Source organism: Lactuca serriola, chromosome 2 (genome assembly GCF_051521515.1).
Source record: "Lactuca serriola cultivar US96UC23 chromosome 2, Lser_US96UC23_V15, whole genome shotgun sequence".
In the NCBI taxonomy this organism is placed as follows: domain Eukaryota; kingdom Viridiplantae; phylum Streptophyta; class Magnoliopsida; order Asterales; family Asteraceae; genus Lactuca; species Lactuca serriola.
Genome location: NC_136409.1, coordinates 114,551,417 through 114,557,416, shown reverse-complemented (window position 1 = coordinate 114,557,416; position 6,000 = coordinate 114,551,417).

Here is a 6,000-nt window from a genome sequence, read left to right as displayed (position 1 = left end):
TGCTGTCATCATCCAATTTTCATTGATATAGCCCTTATCTTCCCAATTTAACATCTACAAAAGGACCTTTCACCTAACCCCTCCAAACATCGAAACCTTCGCCTCTCATAAACATCCAGCTCGAACCTATGGATTATCTTTTGCTACGGAACCCCAAAACACACATCAGAGGAGTGTTATACTTCCGAAACCTTATCACAAGTGCTTACAGGAGACCCTTGGGAATGTCACGCATGTAGCAGACAAGGTCCAAGCACAGAAGCTTGGGAAAGACATGGCACGAGTTCTGCCATGAACTTCGGGCCAAGGTAGCCCAAGAGGGCGAGTAAATGTCCTACCATCTAAGAAGGCCTAATCGTGTAAACCAAACCCACATGCTTCCTACAGAGCTACAAGAACTCTTAGGTCAAACCTGTCGAACTATTCAACAATAAAATTGAAGAACCAAGCTTTTCACCCTGGAAGGCTCAGTTCCTATTCTTCAAATAGAAAGGCAAATTGCTCATAGTTCCATTAACTTCATAGGCCCTGACAATATCTCCAGTAGAAACCTTCACTATAAGCCTCACTTAAACGAATAGGCCGACCAACCACAAGGAACGAGGTACCCTTTAGGAATCAGACCTGAGATCTGAATATCACCAGTCGCGAGTATTGGATAAGGATGTCCGAGGACAACCCTCCAAATTCGATGCGGACGCTGCAAGTCTGTAGTGATACCCCTCGGATACGAACAACCCGTTCGCAGTATTCATAGGGTGTGCCATTCTTCCCAGGATCAGTTCATCGTTGTCGTTGTAAGTGACTTGCTTATCTACCCTCGTAGTAAGGAGAATTACTAAGTTATTTGTTATGATTTCCTCACTTATACATTCCCCAGTTATATATAACGAATACCTGGTAGATAATAGCATGTGAGAATTCTGACTTAGTTTCTTTTCCTCGTTGGGATGTGAAACTGAAGTAGAATCACACATCTTACTATCCGCCCAGTATTGGTTATATCATAATGTGTATGAGCTAAGATTTCGTGTATAATAACTCATCTCTTAGTCAGAATCAACATAATGTAGAGCCGACCTTAGTCACTTATAAACTCCTTGCCTAAATTCAAATTTCGGGACGAAATTCCCTCTAACGGGGGGATGATGTGACAATCGTCAATTTTCAGTCAAGTCAAAGTCAACTAAAGTCAACAAGTCAAACCGGTCAACTCAAGTTGCCATGAGTACTAGAGTTACGTTATGTAAATTCTAAACAACTCTCTATTCAAATGAGAGATCATAAATCGAAAAGTGTGTTCACCTAGATCTCCTTAACCTAAAACGGTGGTACGTGGAGAGCCAAACCGATAAAACAATGTTACATACTCACCGGGAGTATGCAAGATCCCTAATCAAGGCTTAACGGGGTTTAAGGACCTTGCAGTGCGTAGCCGGTCACTCAAAAAGGTCACCAATGAAATCTCTCCCACATATCTCTAAGTATGTGAAACTTCTCCCACATATCTCTAAGTATGTGAAACCTCTCCCACATATCTCTAAGTATGTGAAACCTCTCCCACATATCTCTAAGTATGTGAAACCTCTCCCACATATCTCTAAGTATGTGAAACCTCTCCCACATATCTCTAAGTATGTGAAACCTCTCCCACAAGTATGTGAAATCTCTCCCACATATCTCTAAGTATGTGAAACCTCTCCCACATATCTCTAAGTATGTGAAACCTCTCCCAAATCTCTCCAAGAATGTCAAATCTCTCCCAAATCTCCCTAAGTATGTGAAATCTCTCCCAAATCTCTCTCCGTATGTGAAATCTCTCCAAGTATGTCAAATCTCTCCCAAATCTCCCTAAGTATGTGAAATCTCTCCCAAATCTCTCTCTGTATGTGAAATCTCTCCAAGTATGTCAAATCTCTCCCAAATCTCCCTAAGTATGTGAAATCTCTCCCAAATCTCTCTCCGTATGTGAAACCTCTCCAAGTACGTCAAATCTCTCCCAAATCTCTCTGAGAACGAGGAATCTCTCTCAAATCTCTCTCGAAATCTCTCCCCGACTTTCTATAATCACTCGGGGCATCCCGACCCTCGAATTTGGCGAAAAATAGCCCAAGAACGGAAGTCTACGCGAAAAACGGACTTAAGGAAACGAACCCTCTGAACCGAAAGTACTATTCATGAACCGAACCGAAAGCACTATTCATGAGCTGAACCGAAAGTACTGTTCATGAGCTGAACCGAAAGTACTGTTCATGAGCTGAACCGAAACCACTGTTCATCCGAACCGAACCCAGCTTAGAAAGAAGGTCCGAACCGAACCCAACTTGGAAGGAAGGTCCGAACCGAAGCTACTGTTCATTACTGTTCACTACAGTACCTTCGGTTCTGGCTTCCCTTCGGACCGAACCAACCGCCTGCACTTCTCGCCTTCGCTTCGGACAACTACTTCTCGGACCGAGCCTCGTTTTCGCCTCCCGCCTTCTGACTCAGCCTAGCGCGTCCGAACCAGGCACCATCCGACCGAACTTCGGCCCAGAGAACCGAGCCTCGGCCGAGATCCGAAGGGTCTCGCTGGGCAGCTCGGATTTCGCCTATTTTTGCATATTTTTGCATTTTAAACCCATTTTTAATTATTTTAACATAGGATTTTCACCCAAAACTTTATTTTAAAATATAAGACCCCTAAATTAATAATTTAATCATATTTTAAGGGTAAAATCTTATCCAAATAAGGTTAGGTAAAGTACAAAGGTAGAGTGTTGACTTTACCTTATTGTATGACACAAGCAACCCCATACCCACTCCATGATTAACCCACACTCCTCCCCACCATACCTTGTACTTTTTACCACCCTCACAAGCCATCTCCATGTTTTGAGAGCTGGATATCCATCCTCTCTCCTCATTTTCTTTCATTTGTTCTCATTTCACAAGAAGATCAAACTCCTTTCTCTCTCACTTTCTCTCTCTAGAAACCCGAGATTCAAGGGCTGATCTTGAGATTTTCCTCCACCTTTGGTAAGCATAATCCATTTCCTTTAATATTACCTCAATTATTTCCACTCAAATCATGAGTATCTTACACAAACTCCATTATATTTGTGTTAGAGCTTCGAATCTTCAAGCGACTCTTCAAGTGTTCTTGGGTTGGACACTTCTCTTCTTCAATACTTATCTACTGAAATCACACAAGGTGAGTTCATACCCCTACATTTTCATGTTTTCTTAAGTTTTTAGGGGGGGAATACAAGTTAAAACACCAAGAACATAACTAAAATTTTCTAACAGCTTTCATCAGAAAAGTTGGACTCCATTCACGGACTGTTTTGGACACCTTAAACATTTTAGTTTTCAAAACTGTTTTAGGTGCATGTAGTTCCACTTCTTAGCTTTAAAATGACTACTTGCACGTCTCCGTACGATTTTTCTACAAATTATGGTGATTTTTACAAAACTGCCTATCATTTCAAACACCAATCCGGACCAGTCTGTGAATATGGACTTTTTCACCTAAGTTACAGGTCACTAAAAATCATGTTTAAAAATTATGAGTAAACTAGACACATTTTGGGAACTCCCAGAATTTACGGATTTAGTTTTCGACTTCGTATGATTTTTCTATGAATTTTCAAAAACAGTGTAGAAAGGCTGAAAATTTGTTAACAGCTTGTAATATTTTTTTTTTTACAACACTTTGTATTATGTTGAGCAAAGTGTATAATGTCAAGTTCTAAGTATTGAATGTGATATGTTGTAAACTTTATCATCTTAAACTGGAAATAAGTCATTCATGATAAGATTATTCATTCATTTAGAACACGTGCATATATATAATCTATAATAAGTATAGTTTAATGGATTTTATAATCCTAACGCTTTTTCATAAAAGAGTTCTTATATATTACAAACATTTTGGATAAAACTATAATAGGTATAGTTTTCAATACATCACATAACACACACGTACGAAAAGGGTACATTCATATAGAAAGGTTTTACACTCCCGCATACAACTTGTAAACTTGTTAACCTAAATTGTGAGACATTCTCTTTCCGTACGTCCGAGTGCGGAATATAAAATCCTGTACGTTATAATCAGAGTCTCCTGGAGGGAGAACGTGATAGTTGTATATAGATCTATATTGGGCTTGACACCCCACACCTTGCTGCTAGCTACAGTTGGACCTGCAGGTCTACGGGTGATAATTGTCATTTTAGTTATTCGACGCCTGAGAAACGTCGTGGCAGGTTCATTTCGTCTTAAGTATGATTATAGCGGCTCACATAAGGATATAACAATACATAAAGTTTACGGGATTTTTATAAAACTTTAATGGGTTTTTATGTCGGTTTTAAAATCACTTTTATCTCAATAAGTGCCGATATTACTGTCTACATTCGGTTTTTGGTATTTATGACTACACATCATTTGAAACCACATTTATAGCTTTAAGTATAGGCGATACTTGTTATTTTCTCGGTCCTGAGACTTAGGACTACATATACATTAAGTATTAACAAACATAAGAATTTGCGGGAACATCATTTAATTCAAGTGCGTTTATGTCAATTTAAGCACATTTTATTTTCCTTTAATAAGAAAGGTTACTTATACATTTTGGTCGTCGGTTATGAGACTACATTACATAAACTTTATAAAGAAAATATCGGATTTTCTGAATACATATCATATCATTTTTACAAGGAAAACGGTCTATTTCTCCAATAAAATCTCTTATGAACTCACCAACCTTTATGTTGACACTTTTCAAAACTACTTGTATTCTCAGGAATTCAGTGAAAACAGGAAACCAACAACGTTTTGAGGATGGGACGATAAATCGTCAAATATTTCATTTTGTTTCATAATGTAATTGATTCGAATCATGTAAACATATACATTGGTGTAACTTTTTCAGTTATATTTATGATGGTTGTATTTACTTTGAGCACTATTATACTCATTGTTGTGATACTCTACATGAAGTCCTCCACCCTCGAACGTTTCCGCCATCCTTGGTTTGGGGGTGTGACAGCTCATAACTAAATTAGTTTAAACTTGCAAATAGAAGCAAAGTCCTTTTTGGCTTTCCCTCATAACCAGAAATAACTAGAAATGATATTAGGAGAGAGATAAATAATTTGTTAATATATTATGTGATATATTAATTGGAAATAGATAATTGATTTGTTAATTTTTTATGTGATTAATAAATTAACATGAGATCAATAGTTAAATAATTGACTTATTAATTGATAAGTTTTTTTTTATTTGAAGTTAATTTGTGACTAATTGGAATTAATTAAAGGTGCAAGAGGTGACTTGTAGTTTTTCAATAGTTGAACAAAAGAAGAAAATTTTAGAACCATCCAAAGGTGGACGATTTTGAGGTTCTTCTAGGGTTTCTGGAAGCCTCCTGGATGCAGATAATGAAAGGATTTGAATAGGGATTAAATCTATTATGTAAATTTGGCTTTAATTGCAAGTTACCTAAATTAGAAATAGGACCATAAGACCAAAAAATTTCATTCATACATTTTCTTATAGGCTTATCCGTCTCTTCTCTCTCCTCTTCATTCTAGCGTTTCTAGGAGTTTGGGTGTGAGCCAATACATGCATCATATTTTTATGCTTGCTTTCTAAAGACACAAAGGAAGGGATTCAAGGTGTTGTTTAAAATAACATTTCTAAGGTATGTAAACCCTAACATTTGTATGATTTTCGAAATTATTAGGGTTTCATTAGGTTTCTTAATATTCATAGTACGTTGCTATTAATTAGAGAAAACATAGATCTTTATAGGTTGCATGTGCACTCAAGTGTTAAGAGATTTTTTCATGTACATGTTTTATTTATGACCTATAAAACTCATCTGTGGTATCAGAGCCATTGTTTTCTATTGGATATGCACGAGGTGAATTGATCAAGGTTAGGGTTTATCGAAAATAAATACCAGCCTCTTATAAATTTCGAAAAATTGATAGGGTTTCTTGAAACCC